The sequence below is a fragment of the Anthonomus grandis genome, chromosome 8, assembly GCF_022605725.1.
Source record: "Anthonomus grandis grandis chromosome 8, icAntGran1.3, whole genome shotgun sequence".
Lineage (NCBI taxonomy): Eukaryota > Metazoa > Arthropoda > Insecta > Coleoptera > Curculionidae > Anthonomus > Anthonomus grandis.
This window is the reverse complement of record NC_065553.1, coordinates 29,966,896-29,993,094: the sequence shown is the minus strand read 5'-3', so window position 1 is coordinate 29,993,094 and position 26,199 is coordinate 29,966,896. Positions and strand designations below refer to the sequence as shown.

The window sequence follows — 26,199 nt, the reverse complement described above, 5'->3', positions numbered from 1 at the left end:
TCGCAAATACCCGTATGTGCGGTGTTTCAAATTCGTCTACCCTCAAAATACGAAAATGGATAATTTACCCCAAAGTTGCACATTATTTACTTGTAAAAGAATATGCCATATAAAAAAATATATATATTATATTTTATGTGGGTTTGAAGATTATTGAAAAAAACAATTTTTCAAAAACTTATTCTTGACACTTTTGTGGGTTATCTTGGTTGCTATGGGAAAGTTTTTGCATTGCTGTATTACTTTTTCGTAAAAATGTTAATGCCGAAAACAAAATTAGGTAGGTACCTACGCCAAATTTTTGTTGCTTATTTAAAAAATCGAAAATTTAAATGATTCCAAAGATAATAAAAAAAAAACAAAAAAAAATTTCAAATCGATTTTAATTTTTTCTGAGCTTAAACAGGAATGCAGCAAGAGGTAGGCATTATTCTAAATAAAATTAAGATTGTAAAATGTAAGTTAAAAATAAAAAATTAATTATTATATTAGTTAATTTACCCACCTAATTTAAATACCGAATTTTTATGCTTTTTAAAACTCAAAGCAAGTATCAAAATAGTTTGGTAGTTTAAAATTTTAAATGCGTAATCTTACTATAAACTACAATAATAACTGCAGTAAAATATTATTCCGAATCAACGCAAAATATGTGCCCCAGCGCGGAATTTTTGCCATCGCGATGCGGTCGTCGCCTCGCATGATTTCGGCTTCTGTTGTGAGGTATCGATGGAAGCGGGGATAAGTGTCCAGGCTAGAACTATCGATCGGCTACGCCCTGGCAGCGCGGTGGGTGAGTATCCGACTTAGTTTTTAAGTCGAATTTTCGTGGCTAAAACACAAATGTCTGTGGAAAGCTAATATTACCGAGAAAAAACTCCCTTTACTATTCCTCAGTATTTTTTAGTTGTTTAATGTTTACTATGTTTCTGTATACATTTTTTTTAATAAAAAAATTTTTTGGGTGCCAAAAATCGAAATAAAAGTTAGTGTGCCAATAAGTCTTCATATGGACTCCCTTTTCCCTATGTTCCAGATTGTCCAATATAAACTCCTTCACAGTCTGAACAGGATACTTTATAAGAAAATCATATAAAAATAACCAATAAAACTAAAATGTAATTCTTAGATTTTGTAGTAAAAAAAGATCATCCTTATTTTATATATTAATTTTGTAATCAGAAAAAAAGCCATAAGAATTATATTATTATGTTTTAACTTATTATTTTTAGTTTATATTATTTTAAATTTAAAAGAACAAACTAACTAATGATTCAGTAATTTTAATTAGCAATATTTATATTTAATATGACGCCCTAATATAGGCCAAATCGTCGGCAATTTTGTTCGCAAAATAAATGTTTTTTGACCTTTCATCCATTTGGCCTAGCAAGAAGCAAGAAACGGCTTGGGTCACGAAAAAAACAACAAATTTAAAACATTTTGTTACTGCTCTTGGCCAATAATTATATGCGGATATAGAAATGCCACTTCCGCATGCAGAAAACTTGTCAAATTTAATCGTTTTCCTCTCTCCTAGTCGTTTTGGCAGTGCCAAAACGAGGCAGGAAAGACAAAACCTCCCATTTAGTGGAAATTGCGATTCTGTCCGACACGTTCTGGTAATTAAATGAAATTACCCCTTTCGAAATTTACTCTTTCGCCGCTTTCTCTATTTGCAAAACTGTTATTGCCGTCGGTAATTTTATTTTTTTGTTTTGTAGTATTATACTGATGAGGTTTTAAGAAATCTTTTGATTCATTTTTCCTATTTATACCTAATATAAATGAAATAATTTTAAAATCAAAGATATAGGTGTTACTATGCGCAGCTTTGGATTATACTCCACCTATCACACACGGCCAGAGTCCAACTCCGCAATTAGTTATATTTTCCCAAACCATATTCAATGTAATAAACCTATACCTATAAGTACGGGATTTTCTGATGATCTTGTCTTATCAGTAAAATTAAATTGAATCACAAATCACAAAAATGAACCTAGAATTAATAAAACTGTGAGACCACCATTCTTTGATTCAAATAAGGCACTATATAATAACTACGTTTCTTGTCAATCTTTTTTTAGTGCATACCTTAAAATATTGAAAGTTGAGTTTGAGTTCAACTTATGCTCAGGGGCAAGGGGGTGTTTTATTTACCGCTTCTCTGTTGTCAACTTTACACACATATTCAAGAGAGGAATTTTTTAGCTATATATTAACACATATGTTAGCTTAGCTTATTTGTTATTAAAAATAAAAAGTAGAAATAGATATACCCTATTCTAAGAAAAAAAATCACACCTTCAAATATAAAAAAAATTATTAACTTTTTTATTCTAAAGAATTTGAAATGGCAACACCGCAAGCAAAAGCTCAGTGATGCACGAAATGTCATCTAACCTAGCTTTTCTTTTGTTGTTAGTTGTAATGTGATCTGTGTAGGTCTAGGTAAGGAGTTTTATCATAATTTATAAGCGTTCTTTTTGTGAAAAATATCTTAACGTATTTTTTAGGCCTGATAATGCTCCGATAAGAGCCAAATACGTGTAGCTTTGAAAAAATTATATGGAATTGATGAGAGCATGACTTTGTTGTCTTACCTTTGTTTTGGAATCTTACATTTGCTTTTATTATTTTGCAATGATTTAAGCGATTATTTAAAACAATTGTACTATCATAGAATTTATCAGTTTGTAGCTGATACCTCACTAACAGTTTTTTTTAAGAGAACAAACTTACACAGATTGCAAATATTGACTCATTTAGATTTTCAGAATGTGTGCTATGAAGGGCTTAATACCCAACCTTCAAAAATCATCCCTTATCAGTTTTGGAAACCCGCGCGTCATTCATCGTAATTCTAAGTCGATACCTGGTTCAAATTAATCGTGAGTCTATCATAAATGTACAATCCTCAAACTCGTTAGGTATCAATATTAATAATTCCTAGCTGAGCTGGTCCAGTTATATGAATTATTTGACCAATAGATTAGTCTCCTCGGGTACTGCGGTATCTAAATTGAAAGAAAAGGTAAAATTCAAACCCAATGCTTATTTATGTGAATGCACATGTTACGAGTCGACTCTCCTATGATATTATATTGTGAGGATCCTTCTCCGAGATTAATAGATGAACGTGCTGAATGGAGAACTCATGCCGCTCCCTTATTTGTTAAGTTCACTATTATGTCAACCTTTTCGCTATACTAAATTACTGATATTCATTAGAAACAGGAAAACTATTTTAAGAAATAGTCTTAGAAGAAACTTAAGACTCAAACTAAATTGGACTTCAGCATTCAATAACATACCAGTACCATGTTTGAAAATTCACTTGTGTTCCGGGTAATTAAAGCATGCGAATCATTGCCCTCTAACATCAATATATAAAATAGATATATAGAATAAAATCAATTTTATATGATTATTGTCTATTTATATGACTATTGACTATGACTTTAATGACTATTGTCTGACCCTTTTTAATTTATCTGACAGTTTTTAAGCACTACGATTATAAGTCTTGTTACCTCTAGTTTTGTCTTTTTTTCCTTTTTTCTAGTTTTAGATTAGTTTTATTGTATTTCAATGTGTTTTGACGTATTTTGTCATACTTTTTATTTCATCATATCTGTTTTTAGTTTTGTTTAATGAATTTTTATCAATGATTTTATATCTAATGTTTGATTTCTCGATTACTTTATAATTTTACCTTTACTTGTAATTATAAGTATTATGACGCATCCAATAAACATTTTGGGACTCTCCTTGTATCTCCGTTATTACTTAGCATATAAAAAAGTAAAAAATGGTTTTGATGGTTTTTTCAAATGGAATACCCTGTATATTTTCAAATAGAAAAATTATTCTCGACAGGATTTTAAAACTAAAAGAAAATTTAATTAATCATGGCACTTTTTCGAAACCAACATTAAAAAATTATCAAAAAGAGTATCATTTGGATGAAATTAATGTTTTGGCATGCGTAGCTGGAAATCCATCTATATATTGTAAAGTCTGAAGTCTGGGTTAAGAAAACCAGTAAGGCCCATTTGATTCTAGAAATACAAAATTTTCACTCTTACAAGGAAAACAATTACTTTGTTTGTTTAACATTTACAACCTAGAGACGCTGACCATCGCTTACTTTTTTTAAGTAGTATATTGCCCATAAACAATTAAGCAATAACTTTCGCCGATTTGTAGTATGGAATACTGAAGCCTATTTTTCATCAAATGGAATCTTTAATAGGCATAGTAACAGACATTGGCACCAAGAAAATCCTCATACTACCACTCACTCTTAACAACGTCAAAGACAAGAAAGGTTCGGGTTTAACGTGGCATGTTTCATTTTGGGTGGGCAACTAGTTTTTAAAATGTTTGAAGGGGTTTAACAGCAGACCGATCCTATTTTTCCTCTTGGGGTTCGCCATGCCCGAATACACCTCAGCCTAAAGGCTTATTGTGCTCATCCCGATATACGTCTATACTACCCAGCCTAGCACCTCGCTGCCCTGTACCAGCCGGTACAGGTCTTTTGCTGCTGTGGTACCTAATGATTCTGGGTCCAATGTATCTCTCCCAAATATTCGTTACCTTTTGCGCCACAAGGTACTCGGACTGTTTCTGGTTCCTTTTCGCACAATCGGTAGTTAAGGTCTCCATTATACACCCCAATTCTGTTCAGGTGTTCTTTAACGGCCATGTGACCAATTCTGATACCTATAAGTGTTCTGAGTTTGTTCCTCTCAAATGTAAGGAAGTCTCTAATAACTTTTTCGTCTATTTTAAAGTTCATTTCTCTCTATAGCTGTCCAGTGAGTTTGATGTTTTCTTTTCACCCACTCCCTGATCTCACTGCGGAGTGTGCCTCTTGGCACTCCCAGTGCTGGTTCTGGTCCGGTATAAGGTGCCGTAGAGCCTTTTCTTGCAAGTTTATTGGCTTTTTCACTTCCTAGAATACCTGTATGTCCCGGAGTCCATATAAGCCTAACTGAGTTGCGGTCTCCTAAGGTTTTCAATTCCATGAGGCAATCTCAAACCAGATTTGATGTGATCTTAGGGTTCGATAAGGCCCTTAGAGCGGCTGGGCTATCTGTTATTATTAGAATCTGCTTGTTAGTGTATGCTCTCTTAATGTTTTCCCTAGCACATTCTAGTATCGCAAATATTTCTGTCTAAAAAACTGTGTCATGTCTTCCAAGCTGACGGGACGTTTCATGCTTAGATTTTTCTCCACAAATTCCAGCTCCCGTTCCCTTGTCAGTTTTGGACTGTCATTCCATTCTTTTCTTGTCGGATATTCAACTTTAAATGGTGTGTGGAAGCAATACTTTGAAATCATGTGATCCGAAATGATTTCTGATTTGATTGCTGTGGTGTTTTGTTGTTGATTATTTAACGTTTGTTAATTGGAGGTTTTTTGTTATATGGAATAAATGTTTAAAAGAAAAACTGTTGAATTATTTCAAAACAAAGAAACTCTATTCCCAAGCAGGCCGCATTGTACCAAATCTGTTCATCACCTAACCCTATTTTTTGATATGTCAATGTCATTTGTCATTACTATTACAATAGACCAGTTAATACAGTTGACCAGCTAAATACTACAATTCTCCCCTGGCACAATTGAAAACATTCCTAACCGTGAGAGTATGACATTAATGACCTAAGAAAACAAATATTTTATGCTAAACATACTAAAAATTATATGTACTAAAAAAAACTAATTTTAAGATATTATATCTATACCAGTACATATCATAAGCTAATAACTGAACATAACATTTAAACTTCACACAGTTCTTACTCTACTACAAAGTCTTCATACCGGCTTGGCATTTTACAGTCTCTTTTTGGCCTCTCATCAGTCTTCATCATAATGTCAATTCTTCATATGAAGATTCGCCATTGTGTCAACAAACTCAGATGAAGATGTACTTGTTTCATCTTCATCTTTAGAGCTTCTGGAGTTCTCTTCTGAGCCTGATTGAAAAATGAGCTCAATTTTATTTTTTGATTCATCGAACAAAGATGGTTCGAAATGGTTAGGTGAGTTGACTTCTCGTGGGTCTTCAGAAATGGATTCTGTTGGTATCTCAACAGGATGATCTTCCCTCTGGCTGGCTTTACTAACTGGTATTGGAGGGAGTGGGAAAGGATATTGTATGGGGATAGGATCATTGGCAAATTTCCAATGAATGCTGGTTTTCTTAATTGGTGCTATTTGATGTTCATCTCTAGCTACAACAGCTTTGGAATCTTGGTTGTTCAAAGGACTCAGGAATTTCTTAAAAAATGATGAATTCCTAGTAATAATATGTTCATTTCTCTTGGCTTTTATTGAAGAACCCGTAATTTGTATAATTTTAAAGGGTCTTGGGTCATATGCAGGTGTCAAAATAGTTCTTTTTGACTGTTTACACAGAACTAAATCTCCTAACTGAAAGTTATGTGACTTAGTCTTCCTCTTCTTATCTGCATAATTCTTCTGTTTCAATTTGTTCTTGAAATCCAGTTGCTTGATGTCTTTATATCCATTTGATTTAAGGTTTTTCAGTGTGGGTAGAAAATTATTCATTTTCCTGCCAAAGACAATTTCAAATGGTGATTTTTCAGTTGTGGAGTATGGTGTGCTCCTGTAATTTATCAAAAACTCATGAATTTTTGAGTAAAAATGTCCATTTTCAATGTGAGAGCACAGTAATGATTTTTTTACAGTTTTAACGAATCTTTCAGCCATACCATTAGCTTTTGGCCATGCTAGTGTTATTCTCGTGTGTTTTATCCCATAGTTTTGTAAAAAAACTAGCAAATTGTTGTCCATTAAATGGTGGTCCATTGTCAGACTTAATAAATTCTGGAAATCCCCAGGTAGCAAAAATTCTATCCAAAGTTGGCTTCAGTGCTGTAAAAGAAGTGGAATTTATTTACCATCTCTATTATGGGATATCTTAAAAATTCATCGACTGCTAAAAAGATGTACCTGTTTTGGTGAAAAGGTCCTGCAAAATCTATGTCAATATGTTGAAAAGGATACTCTGGAAGTAGACTTGATTTTATTGGATCCCTATGATTGACCTTAGTAACTGCTTGGCATGGTACACAGAATTTTATGTATTTTTCAGTTAAAATGTCTAAATTTGGAAACCAAATTTTTGTTCTTAACAATTGTTTTGTTTTTGTTATGCCTAAGTGTCCTTTATGGGCCAATTCTATTGCTGTTTCTTATAAAGACACGGGTAAAACAATTCTATGGTCTCTCAGTATCACTTCATCACTATAAATAAATTTAACGTCTTTAATTTTTAGATAAGGTGTATAACTCTGGTAACTTCCAATATCTTTGATTACTATTTGATATAGCCTCAATTAAAGTTTGAAGTATTTTATCTCCTTGGGTAGCTTCTTGAACCTCTGCTAGTGTTAAAGCTTTGGGTAGAGAATTCCTGATACACAAATTGACATATTGTTCTACTTTATCTTGTTGGACATATTGTTCGCAGGTGGTTGGCTCTGGATGTCTTGATAAGTAGTCTGATGGATTAGTGATGCCTTTTTGATGAACTATCTTGAGATTATAAGGCTGGATTCTTAATAAGAGTCTTTCAACTCTTGCATTGGGAGCTGTTCTTGTGTTTTCTAATATTTTTACAATGGGTAAATTGTCACAATGCAATATAAATGTGGAACCATAAAGATAATTATGAAAATGTTGTATAGACCAAGTGCGTTGATTGAATATTTGGGAAGATACGCAACCTTATGGGCTAAAACGTGACCGCAAATATGCGTGAAAAATAGATGGCGATTCTCTCCAGTATGCGCGAAAATAATTTCGTCCGTCGCTTCTCATTAGTAATCGGCCGATCATCCGAGTCGTGTGGGAGAGTTTTTGCACAGGTTCGTGTTTGCCGTACTGCAATTTGGTAGTTGTTAAAAATTTTTCTTGGATATCATAATCACAAATAGATAGATATATGTAAATGTGTTTAGTTTGTGAGACGATGGCTTCTTTAGGCAAAATTAATCAGTGTGCGTATATTAATTAAGACTTTGATTTATAACAACCTAATATGGGAATCTCAAAATCTTATTAGAAAATCTTTAAAAAAATCTAATTATAAACATCACAGAAAATTATCTATTTTATCTACAAAAATCAATCCGAACTCTTAAATATACTGTCTCTTCATGTCTATGAGAGCCATTTTCTCTTTTTCTTTTTTTTACTTTAAGAAAATTTTAAATCAATATATTATGTTTATGGTCTTTAGTGTTTTAAGTATTTTCAATAATTGTTTTCATGATGAAATTCATTCATGAAAAAGATAAAAATAAAGCCTAAAAAGCCTTTAAAGTTATTGAGAAACTGGTTATAGTACGAATGGTAGCTTTCCTAATTAAAAAAATAACATATTAAATGAATGTCGAGTAATGTTTTCATTCCTGGAGAGATTATATTTGAGCTTGAAGAAGGTCACTTTGCTGCAGCGGTATTCTGCGACTTCTCTAAACACTTTGACTGTGTCAACCATGGAATATTGCTCGGTAAGCTTTCTAGATATGGGTTTAGGGGAGTTGCTCTAGAATGGTTAAAATTTTGTTTTGTTAGACAGAAAAAAGTTTGTTTGGCCAAATGGCAGTTTGTCTGAACTTTGTGTAGTAAGCAGGGTTCGTTTCTCGGTCCTATTTTATTTCTATCGTATATAAATGACCTGGGGTCTCTCCAGATAAGAGGATTCTTCACTATTTTTGCAGATGACACCACTATCTTATGGACAATAATAAAAGCACATTAACCTAGAACAATTTCTAAAGATTTATTAATGATTAAACAGTGGTTTGATGCTAATTTGATGTCTTTAAACATAGATAAGACTAAATTGTTAAGTTTTTATGCTCAGAGCAGTTCATGATTCACAACAAAGAATTGGAAGTGAATAATTTTAACAGATTTCTTGGAATTGTTATCGATCATAAACCTAAGTTTTATGGAGATATGTCAGGAGGCAAAAACTGGCTAGACGATGTTATGCTGTTAGAATGGTTTTAAATGAACTGAGATTGATATTTTTTTTGTCGAAAGTTGGAACTTACTTTCATACAAAAATACCTACAGTATGGAATAACATTTTGGAGTTGCATTAGTAAACGGCTTTTTGACTCGATGTTTGTTTTTAAAAAACAAGTCATTAAATATATGTGTCATAAATCTCCACAGGACATGCAGACCCCTATTTAAATATACTTTCCTTGTGTTGCTTGTTTATTGTTGAGTCTGCTTGACTAATATACAAAAAATATAAATTGTATCTTCAAAATAATGGATCCTTAAAACATTATAATATCAGAAAAAAATACAATATTCCAATGCCCATCCCGAAAAGTGAACTAAGAATTCTCTTATTTACTTGAGCATAAAAATTTTTAATCATTTTCCAAATGTCATAAAAGTCTCCTCGCTTTAAAAAGTCCTTAACGAAACTTCTTAAAAGCAAATATTTTTATAGCATTAGAATTTTTTGAAGATAGTTAGGAATAGGCCAATAGTATATAATTAGTTTTTAGTAAAGATGTAAAGGTTAGAATTTGTGATGTTACTCTAAAAAAATTTTAAGTCGTCTTGCTTTGAAATTGAAAATACATTTTGTGTTTATACTAGTATGTTGAACCCACTATTGTGTATTGTTTTTAAATTATGTGTTAGTAATATGTCGATTAATGTGCCTATTTTATATCATAAAAGTACCATGTCAACAAGTAGGTACCATGTATTTATGAATAAAGTATGTTTTGAATTTTTTGAAATTCGAAATTGTATTTAAAAGAGAGAGAGGTATATAATATTTAATAGGGATGATTCCAACTACTAGCTAGAAATTACCTCGTTGATAAAGTAATTAAAAGGGTTATTCAAAACTGCAAGTGGCCAACATGGCGTCGACAAGAAGAAACAAAGTTGATTATGACTCTCTAAAGAAGGAACGTCGTATTTAAAAGTTAAAGATGTTAACTTGTAAATGAGAGAAAGTGTTTACAACAATGTATAAATGATTTTATTTTATATTTTCAAATAACGCCAGAAAAAAATAAAAAAACCATTTTGCCAAATTTCACCTTTTTCCTGAATATTAGGAAGTATTTGGCATTTTTCCAATTTTTAGATTGCATTTATTCAATCCTGTATAATCGCAGACATCCTGTATAATCGCGATGAGACCCTTCATACTGTTAAACAAAATATTTGTTTTTTTTCTTATTAACTTTTTCTAGTTTTAAGAATTAGTAATTAAGTGTTTGCCTGTATTGCAAATTAAAATGTGGCCTATTTTCTATATTTTATAGTGTTGTTACACCCTTATTCAAAACCTTTTAAATTTTCCAATTTTATTTTTATATTAATTTTAGTTAAAGGTATCTATTTTTCAATATTTTTGTCCAAAAAAAGTGTACTTCACAGATCTCACTACCCTACACAGTTTTTGAGATATTGGCTGGTTTCACAAACCCGTATTGTCAAAAATCACATTACGGGCTACTTTTTGCAATAAATTATCCACTCTAAAAAACTATAGTATCGTATATAGATATTAAATCTTTAATTATTTAATTTACTCTTTATATTTACGTGAAACCTACCTATATCATCACCTTTATTTAATATTTTTGTTAATTTTCTAATTAATAAATAAAAGCTTATTGAATTTTTCTTTTGTTTTTATTTATTTATTTTTGTCTCAAAAAAGGATTTTGGTAAGTAATTTATTATTTGTTAATAAAATTTAAGTTGTAAGAGATAGCACCTTCCAATACATTACTTGACCACCACATTTATCTAGTTATTTATGCGAGATCACAGCGCATTTAAATATCGGCAATAACAAAATAAATAAAAGCGCTGTTATCATCATCGCCCTTGTCTTAAAAAAATAACAAAACGGCCGGGCGCCCAAAGATTCCCGCGTCGTTAAACTGCAAATGGTCAATATAGCGCCGACAAAGAAAAACAAAGTTGATGATGGCTCTTTAAAGACAGAACGTCGTATTTTAGGGTAGGTAGGTGTCATCGTATAGGCGAGAAAAAGTGGTCACAATAATTTATTCATTTAATAAATACTTTTGTCATATATTTTGAAATAACGCCAGAAAAAAAATAAAATGATTTTGCCAAATTTCAGTTTTTTGCAAAATTTAGGAAGTATTTAGATTTTATTATAAAAGGACACTATATTGCTCAATTTTGCTCTAATTGACCACCTCTATTGACGTCCTGTATAACCGTGATGCGGGGTCTTTAAACAAAATGTTTTTTTTTTGTTACTAGGTATCTTTTTATAGTTTTAAGTATAGTTGTAACAACTGGTAATTGAGAATTTTCCTGTGTCGCTTAAAACTTAAAATATGGCCTATTTTCTATTTCTATTAACATCCTCACTCACAACCCCTTACTTTACAGATCTCACTAGGCTGCAAAATTATTGATCAAGAAGTTATATTACCATCGGTATTAAGTCTTATGAATTATTTAAATTATTCTTTATAATATTTACGTGAAACCTACTTATATCTTAAAATTTGTTCCACATATTTTTTGTATATTAGTTTTTAGTTAATTAAGTGCAACGGGCTTTTTATTTAAAAACTTGACCCTCTTGAACACAAAATGAAGGAAACTTAATGTTTGTTGGAATTATAACTTGTATTAAACTTTTTTGGTAATTTTGTAAAAATAGCTTTTTATATATATTTTTGTATTAATTTTTGTCTCAAAAACATATTTTGGTAAGTAATTATTTGTTTATAAAATTTAACTTTTAAGAAATTTCAATATGCCTCCACCCTTAAGTATATCACTTATCACTTGACCACTACATAAATGACACTGTGTTGTATGTTCAAAAAAAATAATAAAAACATAGTTGGCAGCATCATCCCATATCTTAAAAAAATATCCAACACGGCATCGTAACCGGAGATTCCATCGTCGTTGAAAACCTGACTCAAAGAAGCCAAAAGCCAGGTCCACGCAGCTAAAATAAATCGTTCCTAGATTTGACGCTTTGCGGCAGCACCACACGGTGCACGAAACTGAACGGCAATCCGATAGTCGACCGGGTACACTTTTTAACACAGGATTGCGTATCTTCCCAAACATTCAATCAACGCCAAGTGCAAGCAAGTGCTTCCTTTTCAAACTGACTGTATCCTCTTTGTACATCAGAAAGTGTGGTGCTTGTATACGCAACAATTTGAATATTGCCTTTGACATCCTCTTGAGCTAGTATTGATCCAATTCCAGTAGGGCTTCCATTAACATAAAGATGTGCTGTTTTCTTTATATCAAAATAAGCAAGATTTTTAGTACTACTTAATTCTTGCTTCAGCATATTAAAAATTTTCTCATGGTCCTCTGTTCAGTGAAAAACTACATCTTTCAGAGTGAGTTGTCGCAGTGGTTCTGCTTTTTCTGACAGTTTAGGCATAAACTTGCCAACATATCCGATCATACCAAGAAAGGATCTGACTTCACCTGAGCTCTCAGGACTTTTAAGGTTTAAAATGCTGCTGACCTTGTTAGGATCTGGATGGATTCTTTCGGAAGAAAAGACAAAGCCATAAAATTTTATTTTATTTGTGCTATAGATGCATTTATTTTTGTTAATTGTAAGATTGTTATCTTTTAGTGTTTGAAGAGTTTTTCTCAAAATGGTATCATGTTCGTGTTTGTTTTTGCCAAAGATCAAAATGTCATCACTGATGTTGATAACTCCCTGAATGTTCTGTAAAACTTTACTGATGGTGTCTTGAAAAATTTCTGCTGCTGAATTAATTCCAAAACTCAACCTTTTATACCTAAACAATCTAATATGTGTTGAGAATGTTGTTATGTATCTTGACTCTTCAGACAATGTTAATTGATGATACCCTTCTTTTAGGTCAATTATACTAAACATTGTTGATCCATTAAGTTGTATTATAACCTCATCAATTGTTGGTGTAACATGTCGTTCCCTGATTATGGCTTTGTTAGCATTCCTCATACATATCCTAATTTCATCTGGATTGATTTGCTTTGGCACAATTACAATTGGTGATATCCAAGGTGTTGGTCCTGTTGCTTTTTCTATTATGTCTTGCTTTTCCAGTCTTGACAGTTCCGATTCAACTTTTTCTCTAATATGGAATGGTATTCTCCTATGTTTGTTGGCAATGGGTGGTATGTTTAAGTTGATATGCAGTTTTATGGTGGTGTCAGCCAATTTTCCTATACCTCCAACTAGTTCAGGATAATATTTTTCTACAAAATCCTTGTCAATCTTGTTGTCAATAAAATTGGTGAATGACACAATGTTTAAATCTTTAGATGCCTGATAACATAATAAAGATTCGGTATTTCCTTTTACCATAATTAAATCTGATTCAATGCTTTTATTTTTATGTTTTAAGGCTACTGGTAATCTTCTACTTATTTCAAGAGTTGTTGAGTGACCATAAGGGTAAATCTTGCTATCATCAGCAATTAGCGGATCATTAAAATATTTGTAGTATGTTTGTTCAGAAATCAAATTAACAGATGTTCCTGTATCTATAATAAATACTAATTGTTGCCCATTTACATTTAAAGTGATTTGAGGTAGAGTACTGCCTCTTGTAGCAATATTGAAAGAATAGTCAGAGTCATTGCTTTCTTTATGCCTTGTGCAATTAACCTTGGCATCCTTACTGGATTGTTTTCCATACTGCTGCTGATGCTGCGACTTGTACCTCTGCTTACTTGATCCTTGTATTTGTTCAGATTGATTTCTATGCCTGTTGTCTCGTTTAGCCATACAAACTTTAGCAAAATGTCCTTTTTTGTTGCAAAAATTATAGTTTTCACTAAAAGCGGGACAGGTTTGCCTACCATTGACATGCCAGTCATTACCACAGTTTCGATAGGTTTGTTGATCCTGCTGTTTGTATTTTTGTGTATCGTTTGGTTTAAGACTTGTGTTAAATGGCCTGCTCTTGTTTGGATTGCTGCTCCTTTTAGTACCTAAACTTAACCTATTCACATTAATTTCATTGTTTTCCATTCCATGAATTTGTTTTTCTGTCATTTCATAAACCTTAGCCTGTGTTAAAATTTGTTTAAGTGAGGGGTTGTCTGTAAGAGCATATCTTCTTAACTTTGACAAAATTGTACCCTGTATAATTTGAGATTTTATTTCCCTATCTTTATCGAGAAAACCATAATTTGAATTTAACTTTAAAAGCCTAGCATAATATTCATCAATTGTTTCGTCACTGTTTTGTTTTGACTGACGAAAATTATAAATTTCAAACTCAGCATTGATTTGAGGTGAAAAATGAGTATTTAATTTAAGTTTTGCCATATCATATTTGGGAATCACAACTAGGATGTTAGTGGTAGGGTCAGTTTGGGGTGGAGGATCAGGTAAGGATGCAAAAATGTCGAATACCTCTTCTCCTACACAGTGAAGTAGCATCGCCTCTTTCCGGTCATCATTGCTAATGCCTGATGCAACCAGAAAGTTATCAATCCTCTTGATCCATTTTTGCCATCGTACTCCAACATTTGCTTCATAAACATTAAAACATTCCACGGCACCCAACGTGTTTTCCATGTTTGCGGGTTCAAAAACACTTACTCGTCGCCAAAATGTGGTGTTTGGTTGTTGGTTATTTAACGTTTGTTAATTGGAGGTTTTTTGTTATATGGAATAAATATTTAAAAGAAAAACTGTTGAATTATTTCAAAACAAAGAAACTCTATTCCCAAGCAGGCCGCATTGTACCAAATCTGTTCATCACCTAACCCTATTTTTTGATATGTCATTACTATTACAATAGACCAGTTAATACAGTTGACCAGCTAAATATTACAATTGCCTCACAGATTCCTGATATTCTATGGTGTTCTGTCAAGTTGACTTGACTATTATTTCCCATTCGCTCCAGTCCCAGCTTTGCTTCTACTTGAATCACCAGGTGTAATGGTGGGACCAGGTGTAAGAAGGGCTTCCATGGATGCGGTTGGTGTAGATTTCATGGCTTCTGTTATGCCTAGACATGTGAGCCTTTGTATTTTGCTTAGCTTAAGCCTTGATCCTACTTGCAGGGTTTTTGGCCAGCACGTCAGTGCAGCACTGGGTAATAGGGGGCACTACTACTCTAGTGTAAATCCAGTGTGCTATTTTGGGTTGTAATCCCCATGTTTGCCCATGCATGCGTTTGGTCGTCAACAAAATTGATTCGGGTCGCTTGGTTACTTTGTCGAGATGTTGGTTCTAGCTTAATTTGGAGTCCAAGATAACCCCCAGATATTTTATCTCTCCCAACATGGGAATTTCTTTACTATGCAAGAATAGTGTCCCAAGGTCCTTAAACTTTCGTCTTTTGGTAAATGGTATAATTACGGATTTAAGGGGACTGATCTTAAGACCTTCCCTCTCTGTCCAGTTTTTCACGCTGTTCAGAGTAGTTTGCATTCTTTCTCTTACCGTCGTATTAAATTTTCTTTGGACTAGTATCACCAAGTCATCTGCATATCCCAAAGTTCTAAAGCTTTTTTCCCTTAGTTTCATGACCACCACATGATAGGCGACAGAACATTTCCCTGTATACATCATCGAGTTACAAAGGCTTCTAGGGTTTCATTGAGCAGTTCGCATCTTACTGTCCTGCTTCTAAGCATGCAATCTATCCACCTGCATGTTCTCGCGTCTATTCCAAGTTCTTTCGCGGTCCTTGTAATAGACTCGAATGGTGTATTGTCAAAAGCTCCTTCGATGTGCAAGAAGGCAGCAATCACACCTTTTTGGTTTCCAGAGTCTTCTCTGCCATAGTTACGAGTCTATGCAGCGACATCTCTGTAGATTTGCCTGCGGTGTAGGCACATTGACCGGTATTTAAACGTACTACAAGAAGTGATTCGATAGTTTTTAGAGAATGTTCCTTTTGACAAATTTAAACAATATGCATTTTCAACAAGATGCTAATATTATTCGGCAATTCCTAGCTAATTCGTTTCAAAAATAAAAAGGAACCAATGAATGGTCCCATAAGATGGCCAGCAAGATCTCCCGATCTTTCTATTTTGGATTTTTTTGTGAGACTACTAAAGTAAAGTTTATATGGTGCGGCATACAAATTCTGAACAATTAGAGCAATCAATAATAATATAGGTATCGATGCTTGAAAGGGGAAAGGTCATAAGCGACAATTTATTGATTTTCTAGCAGGACGATTTAAAATTTTTTTTTTTTGAAAATAATTCATAACTTTTCATGCCATTTATAATTTTGGTAACTGCGAATAAAATTTTAAGTTTTGGGTTATTCTTTCTCTTTAGTTATTAAAACAAATTCAAGTATAAAGACTTAAATCCAACAATTATGAAATATGAATTGATGTAAAAAGTCTTAACCACCAATAAGACCTCGTATTTAAAGCAGGTAAAACATGTTAGGTGCCACATAGAAAACGCAAAGCAAGAAAACATTTGAGATAACCATCATGAAAAAAAAAATAAAAATGATCTATATAAATGATATCCGGGGGAGTATAAATAAATCTTGGTCAATCAATGGTACTCGTATAATTAACTCATGCTAGTTTGGTTATAATAGTAAATTTCACTTGGTCTAAATATAAGTTGTGCTGTATTTGAAACGCATTGAAAAGTATCAAAAAACCATTAAAATTTTATCTTCAAATCTATGACAAAAAATGCAGAAAAAAGAACATTGAATTCTTTAATATCAAATCTTAAAACTAATAATAAACAAAATAAACTTTTCACGTTTGGTAAATGAATTTTAGCTTTAAAAATCTATGGCAGAAAAAACACTGGATTCTTGAATTGCTAGCAAAAGTAAAAAAGTAATAAACAAAAAAAAAACTACATTTGGAAAATGTCTTCATCTTCTATGTCTGTTTCATTCAATGTATCCCTTACATTACTAATAGTAGGAATGTTGACATATTCATTATGAAACAGGGCTGGAATTACCTCATTCGTACATAATTTAACTAAATCATGTTTTAGCTTTGATATGGGAATAGGGGATTTATAACAACCTTTTGGAGTTACTCTTACTTTTGACTGAACTTCAATATCAAAGCTTGGTGCCTCCTTATCCATAGAATTTTTAATTATTATTGTATTAGGATCTTTCTTCTTAAATGTGCATATACGGATTTTGCTTATTTTTCCTGAGAAGTTTCCTTTAAAATATTTGTCTCCTAGCGTATCCCACTTATTAAAATCTTTATAGGTCAAGTATTGTACTCTTTAGGGTCTTGGACTCTGTCTTGCTGTGTACGAAAACTGTGTACCACTGGGAAGGAGCCCAAATAATGGAATGTTTTGTATTTCTCTCAATCACTGCGTGCACTGAATCGGCCGGCATATATTATGTGTGTCCTGTGAATAAAAAATAGTTTCAATAAATTTACAATTTTGTAGGGTCGCATGTATCATAGCTAGAATAGTCCGGTTCCTGTTCTGGCCAGGACAACAATCACAGTATAAGAGCAAGCGAGTAACAGACTCACGTTTGTCAACCAAGCAAATATAGTTGTGTAAAATAGTTGCACTCATTTGCTCCACGTTTTCCATTTACTTTGTCCCAATAGTAGCAAAATAGATCACGTATGAAACTCTCATAAAAAGTGAGGTTATACACCGATAACTTGCGTGAATAGTATAAAAGCATACTTTCGTCTTTGGGTGTATTCAACACTTTCTGTAAATCAAAACTCACACATAGAGTTCCAGAGTCGCTTTTGAAAATGTTCTGGTGTGCTTTAAAACGGTTGGAATCCAATATTGTAATCTGCATTAAAAACATTTCTAAACACCCTCTCCCAACAACGTCTATTCCTTGTGTAAGGTAAACCTTTTTGTAAACTTGATATAAATTAGATAAGTTTTTAAACTCCTGCGGCAAATACACAAGATTTGAATCGAGCATAGTGAGATGGAATGGCCGGAAGGGATTTAATAAAGTTATATACTGCAACCTTGGCAGTCTCTTTGGTTTTGTTTGGTGGAATGCTCTTCCCTCGCATATCTTTTTGGGCAGAACCAAATGATGCGTTACTTATTGTATAATAAATAAATTTATGAGACACATCTAACGTACAAGCTATGAATTGAAGGCAAATTGCACGTTTGCCTTCACCTTCATTTATAAAATACTTAAAAGTGTACTGGCGTTTTTCTGATCCAGTAGATCTTTTTCGTTTAACTGGTAATTTCTGCGTTAAGCCAACTATCCAGTCCTCTCGTCGTTCTGAAGAAAGGCTCCAAAAATAATCGAAAATTTGTTTTCTTTTCTCTTCAGTCACAATTTCACGGTTGTTGCCGCATTTTTTACCTGTACACGGATTGGGCCTTAGTTTTTTTGGCAGAGACTAAAGTGCCGTCGCTTCTTGTATATTCCTGGCCGGATTGTTTGGCTTGCTTTTTAACTCTCCTTTTATTTTCTTTTTTAATAACACTGCCCAGTTCTCCAACAATACTTTCCTTCTCCCCATTACCTGTTCCTTCATTGCCATTTTTTTGCTTCTGCTTCTTTTCCACACGTTCACAACTATTTCTAGATGAAGAATCAGATTCTCCTTTCCATAAATCCGAATCGTCACTTTCATAAACCTCTGCTAAGAAAGCTTCGTCTTCAGATAAATAATCCCTGTATGCCAAAGTTTTTCGTTTTTTATTTCGAAGTGATTTTCTTTTTATGACTGTTGAATTGTTTAAAATGTTGTTTGTTTCCAACGCGTTTTGTTTACTAAGAGTTAGAAAGGAACTATTAGCGGGTTGATTTGTTTGTAATTCTGCTAAAAGATCTGAGGTAACCGGTTCTGCTATATTTGCGGATGAAGGAGCATCATCAATCAGTTCTGTGATGGAATATTCTATATCACCAAACTGTTCAGAAACAATTTGTTGGGAATCCATAAATATTGCCGGTATTGACCTCTGAAAGGATAATTTAAATTAGAATACCTTCAGGTAAGTTATGAAGTTTTACGATACATCTACACTATCCATTTGTTCTTGTTTCATATTTCTTGAGTCACTTTGACTACGTCGGTAAACAAATTTCTTAAGGAGTATTCTGAAATACTTTTCAAATTCAAACAAATTATGACCTAATAGCGCTTTGGGAATACGTTCTTTAAAAAATAGGTGCAATAATGATAATTACCTTGTGACAGTCAATTGAATTTAGTAGGTTTTTGCGAATTTTCTCTTTGCTTTCACAAGGTTTTGTTAAGCGTTTGGCTAAATCCACCAACATTTTCACTTTAACGTTATTCATTGTTTTTTAAAATCACACTGTTTATTAAATAAATAATAAAATAAGTTATCTAATAGTTAAATTCTCTTCAATAATAATAAAAAAGAACTCACTTTACTTCACTAAGCCTAAAGATATCACATTCATGGAGGTATTTTCCTAAATTCGTTTCCACAACCTTCACCTACCACTGCTGCCAGTGTACTAAGCGACTAAACAATCATTCTTTTATTACGACAGGACAACGAAGGCATATTATCTAAACTACAAGTCCGAACACATACCTATGTACTTTGTTAAAAAAACAGGCCCCAACAATACTGCAATAATGTCTTAACCAGCACATAGTTCTTTTATGATACCAAATAAAATGACTTAAAAATTATTTAGTTCGGAATTACCTTTGGGTAAAACAGGATAAGCGCCATAATTCTTGAATTTTTAATTCAGGTAAAACTACTTAAGTAACATATATCATAGATTTTTGTCACGATAAAGGAAAAACAGTTCAAGTGCCTTCCCTTTGAATAATGTTTTCAAGGTAAACCAGGATAAACGCCACACATGGGAAAAATGTGGGTTTTTAAAAAGACTTAACTGTTTTTTTTGTTGGTAGATAACCTAAGTAACACTTTAATAAAATAAGTCAGAAATATGGTCGCTTGGTAAATAAAAGATTTAATACTCTTCAAAATTCATGATTGACTTAAGCGATATAAAGATAATCGTAGCATGTTTAAAAGTAGTTCAAACGACGCAGGAAAAAAAATCACATTTAGTAGTGTTTAAAAGTTTTTTTTTGTAAAAAATGTCGCTTATGACCTTTTCAGCATCGGTATACATAATATGCGTGCGCATCCCATTATACTTTTAAATGATATAAAATACATTACGAGATTATGTGAAACTTGTGTAAGAGAAAATGGAAACGATTTTTATGAAATATTTGGATACAAATTTTTCAAAAGTCATTCCGTCATGGCCTTTTTAAAAATAATAATATCTTTTAAATTAAGATGCATGGTCATATCCTACTACTTAAAATTAAATAATAGTTTTACGAAAAGTGTCTTATTTGGTAATTTTTGAAAAAAAATGAGCGGATTTTCTATTTAAAAAACATAAGTTTATTTTTTATCTCAAAATCCTAAATCATTACAATAAAACAGATCGTGTTCATGGAAAAACCCCTACCAAAACCATTTTTCACTTTTTTAATGTGTTAAAAAATAATAAAGATATAATGTGGGTCAACATTTTCAAAATCGCTCTGTATATTAAAAACTATGACAGCTGTCTAATTTTTGACGGCGGCATATTTCGTTTCATAAAAAAGTAGCACCGTAATGAGATAACCTATAAAATTGTCCAAAGTTGGACAGTTTGAAATTAAGCTTTGAAGCAAATATTTTGAATGCATTAGAAAAAATATATCTCTTTCCATACTTAAAGTGCCCCGAATTTTGCTAACCCTAAATTCTGTCATCCCAGGCCATGGCCTATGTTGCCTTCACGGCAAATCCGCCTCTATTGTTAACTACTACTGCCACATCGCATGTATTGAATAGTAATAAACATGGTAATAAACAAAGTGTTAAATAATAAATATCCAAATATTGGAAACATCGGTTTCCAATGTGCGATGTATCATAAAACCAGTATCGACGCTTATGAGTTTATGTGCATTTCTAAAATAAATGGCAGTGATAATAAAAAAAGAGTATGTTTTTTAACAACACAAAGATCCAGTTAGAGAGAGAATAAAGAAACAATAGATCGAAATTTCTTAATGTTTAACAGGATATTTAAAGCTTGTTAATAAAATATTTTGTTATTTCTTTTTAACAAATAAATTGAGTTGAGACATTTACAATCATAATTATTAAATAAACATTAACTGCAAAAATTAAATAAATATTCAATTAAGTTATTAAATTAAATTTTGAAAACAAAATATTAACTTTATTTAAAATGTTAAAAAACGTTTTATTTATGGTAAAACTTGCTTAACCCATATTTTACCAAGGCATGAAAAAACAACAATTTTTCGAATAGCAATATTTATTAAAATAGGTTAGAAAAGAAGATTATGACACAAAAAAAGTTACATTCAAAAACTTTCAAAAAAGGGCATGTTGCGTTTTCGCATCATTGGCTAAATATATGAACAAAAAAAACGTAATTTTACTTTTTATGGTAACGCTCAAAACAATCGGTATGGAGGGGCACGTTGCATTTTTTACATAAAAATACCGTTTGACTACAACATATTTTGCATCTACGTCTGGAGTGGAGCGATTTAGTGATAATATGACCGATATTATCACATCTTTGTTCAAGAACTGCCCTAGGGGTAGTAATAGATGTACGAATGGAAGATTCAGTTTTTATCAGGCGAAGAGCAATGTACAATTTAAAGTCTAGTTGACTAATATTTTTGTCACTGACAATGTTATAAACCTTCCAACAATTGACTAAAGTGCTATCTGTAGTGTTAACGAACAAAGGCCACCATCACTTTTTTCCAGATATCCCTATTCTATAATTGGCTATCCCGTTATCGTGGAGATCTACTCCCCCCATGAATTTGTTGTACATCTTGATAACGTTAGGTTGCTGAATAGGATTGTCTTTTTTTGCTTTACGGTCATACCTTTTAGCTCTGTATAATGGTTCGTCATTGTAATGGTTACTTATTACTGTGACCACTGAATTATCGTTCCATCTAACTAATGAGACCCCACTGACAGTGTCATGTGCCGAAATGTAGTAGCCGCGTTTTTGTTTAGAAACACTTTTACTCCCTTCTAAAGGACAGCGGAGGGTTCTGTTTTCCCTTATAGTTCCTCTCGCAAAATAACGTTTATCGGTAAGATATGAAAATAATTGAAACGAAGAAAAATAATTATCAAAAAATACCTGATGCTTCATTGGGTCATTCACTATAGACAATAAATCAACAACAACTTGCCCACTCATACCTAATACAGATTTTTGTTTATTTGGATTTGCTCCTGCGTATGGAATGAACTGATATAAATAACCGTCTGACGAACAAATACACCATCCTTTAAAACCAAATCTGATGGGTTTACCCCTAATAAACATTTTGCAGGAGTTCCTGCCAAAGTAAGGAACCATTTGTTCGTCAATGGACAGACAGTGTGAAAATATAACAAGCTGCAACATTTTCTGATTTATGAGATCAAAAAATGGCCTAAGCTTACAAAAAAATTGAGGTTTTTTTTATATTGTAAAATTTATTTCGACTCATACATTTTTTCACAATGTCTATCCCCTTGTCTTCATCAGTTGACCAATATAGTTGTGTTTGTGGTAGTTTATGATAACCTGTAAATATTAGCAGTCCTATAATTTTTAGTAATTCATATTTATCCAACTCAAAATCATGTCGAATATTGTCTTTTGCATATTTTTCCGAAAATGTTACAATAAGATTTAATACTTGGTCATCAAAGAACAAAAAGAAAATGTCTAAAGGTGACTTTCCGTGGAGTAAATCTACCAATTTCTCAAGCGCAGGGCCTTCATTCGCAATAGGCTGGGACATCATAGGAATTGAACCCTTTTTCCATTTTGGTTCCCTACTTTGAAATTGGCTGATGTTAGACCTTTCGATTTTCCGTTTCTTTTCTGTCAAACTCTCATCATCAGACGAATCCCAGTCAAATTCATTATCTTGTCTTATCTGTAATTCAAATGTGTCCGCTATGTCCACATCATTTTGGCTGTTTTTTTTGTTTACAGCAATTACATAGTCATCTATATTTTCTTCGTCAGTCAAGCTATCTGGTTCTGGAGAAATATAAACAGCATCAATTTCAACTTAAATAATTTCCGTCTACATAACAGGCCTAACAAAAATACTTAGTAGATCTTACCAACATCTCCGGAATGTTCTACTTCCAATTCATCTATTACTTCATATAAAGCACTCTCCAGCTCTTTTTGCGTAAGAAATTTAGGCATGTTTTTCGAAAATACACATACACTTAGCACCGATTAAAATTCAATATTACTAAAAACTTTCTTACACACACACACACACAAGCCCAAACCGCAATATCTCTAGCTGATACCGTTGGTAACTCAAGCGCTGTTTCGACCAAAATACAAATAACGTATTTTTCCAGTGATGCGTTTTCGTAACATTTACATTTGGAGTCAAGTATTTTGGAATTTGTAACATTTTTTTGTTGTCAGTAAAAAAAGGTAAATACACACATGTGTTAGCAATACAATTCAGCTAAACAAATCTCGCCTGTATTATGCTTACCAATAATAAACAATAATATTCGAAAGTATGTTTAGACATTAAAATTTTGCTTGAATTGGAATAAAAATTTAAAAATCAAAACACTGGTTTATTTATTGAGTGTTTTAAAAATCTCTTTAATTCAACCTTAGTAAATACTATAGTAACGTTAGATATTTCATTTTTTATTTTGTTTATATTATAAAAAAAAAATAATATGACTGTTGAGTATTCGCATCATTGGTAAAAAATGGGTTAATGCTGCTGGAATGGAAATTAAATAATCTATGTATATCTATTAAAAATATGTCTAGCGTATTACTTTTGAATATTCGATATTCCACGGATATTGAGTGGCCATAGAGGCCATTGGGAATTGGTTGATAAAAGCTTTTATGAAATCGAAAAATAAAAATCTCGCGACGTAAAAACCAAATCAATTATTCCGCAGTTTATGAAAAACTCATTTGGCCGAAAAGTGCAATTTAGTATCGACCGTCTCATAAAAAAAAACAGACCAAAAAGCTGAATTTTCTTTATTGCGAAACTATTAAAACCAAATTGAAATATGATTTGCATAAAACTGATGGACGCATACTATTACTGTTATGCTTCCCAGTTACGCATTGGTAGTAAGTTTATCAAAAAAGGATTTAGAATTAACATTCATTTAATAAATTAACGAATATAAAATAAACAATCATCAATTAACATTTTATAAATTAATTAACAATCTATTTATGCTTTAGAACAATAAAAAGATGATTTATGATAAATTTATGATAGTGTACGTATAAGATTTTTTAGTATTGGAACATGGCAAAAGTTTTTTTTCATTTTAGATATTGTAAGAATTTTTAATATTAAAAAGGTTTATTATTATTTTACCTATTTTCGTTTGAAGCCTAAATGAAAAAATCTTAATATATGCTTAAATTGCTTTGTAAATCCCAAATTGGAACAGCATACCATACCAGCATAAAATATTTAATTTTTATTAAATGCTTTTTATAAGATAATTTTTATAAGATAGATACCTTTACTCTAATAGAGTATGGTAAAAAAATGCATAGAGTTCATAAACAGTAATATTGTTTATAATTTAAGGCTCTAATCTATTATTAATAAATATTTATTATGTAAATATTTTTTGACGACGTCACTGGTAAAAATTACTTCTGTCCGTGGAATCAACAATCCGATGGAGCAGCGTTGCGATGTTATTGCTTTTTTTTCTAATATAGGGACGGTATCTATATTTATTTAACTTTGAATGTTGACTTCTTTATAGAGTATCTTATCATATTTTATGGAAAAAATGCTACATATTTTATAAAGAGGAATAGTATTCCTCTAGCCTCCTATAGCCTCTCAAAGTAAGTGACAACTTTTTATGATATTATAAATTGTGTTTTTTTTGCCATTTTTACATAAGCCTTTGGCATCATTGCATCAGAGATGTTACAAGCAGAGAAAATGCCCATAGTTCCACGGCAACGCTAATTCTAGCCTTTCAATGTTCTAAGGTGCCATATAAAGAAAAACTCGTCCAAACGTTATCAAAAACGAAGAATGAATGCTAAATTTAACCAAAATTCAAAAAATGTACATTAAGTTTATCACCCTGTACCTTGGTTGTCTCTAAATTTTGAGGAAAACAGGCAAATAACACAATGGACATTCGACACACTCCCGAAGCTACCCCCGAAGCGACTCTGCGAGCGCCCGAACAGGGTGACCTCGACACATAACACACCGCTCGGAAATACTCGATTATGTTGAGATGAGAGAGACAACAAATCGGAAATCACTTACCAGAATACGTACCGAAAAAACCTTTCGAGACACTGAATTATCGAGGTTGGCAGCGCCACCGTCTATAGATTACAAGTTGTAGTCTATAGACGGTGGCAGCGCTATTATTTTACAGATAATAAACTATTTTTTTAGGTGATCGAATAGTGATACCATTCGATAAATCGTTAAAAAAAATAATTAAAAAACAAAACTAATTTCAATAGCTGTCTTATTACTCTTTTTAGTATATGTTTCCTATTTAATGGTTGGGTTGAGTTGTATTGGGCTGGGTTGGGTTGGTTGGAGCTGAGTTGGGTTGGTAGTGATTTTTTTTATATAAAAGGCGCTGGGTGCAAAAAGGACCTGTTGGGTGAATAATCATTTTTCATAAGAAAAACTGATTGCGCAAAAAAAAAACGAACAGGGGTAAAATTATAATATTTTTTATTTTCTTTTTTCAAATGATTGAGTCTCCGACAACGAATTTATAATAAATACGACATACATTAACTTTTGTAACTGTTTAATTTTTTAAATTCGTACAAAAAAACGGCGTTCGATAGGATAGTAAACTGTTACCGTAATTTGTATACATTCCAGCCCTGACAAAACTCAACAATATGAATGAAAACTTGGCTCAATCTAAATAAGGCTGTAATATATGATATTCTCTAAGAACCTGTTTCTTTTCCTACATATAAATATTATTTTAAATTTAATTTTTATTAAATACACTTTTTTACAACACCAATTCAGAAATAATGTTAGTCACAAATTACTTGATAGCAATAAGTGTGTGTATAA

At 32.3% G+C, this 26,199-nt stretch overlaps 1 protein-coding gene across 1 annotated transcript in view; it reads left to right on the top strand.

The window, feature by feature from the left end:
• The window catches only part of LOC126739177 (E3 ubiquitin-protein ligase TRIM9), a 390,452-nt gene that overhangs the window by 321,178 nt on the left and 43,075 nt on the right, over nt 1-26,199 (top strand). The window lies entirely within an intron of this gene.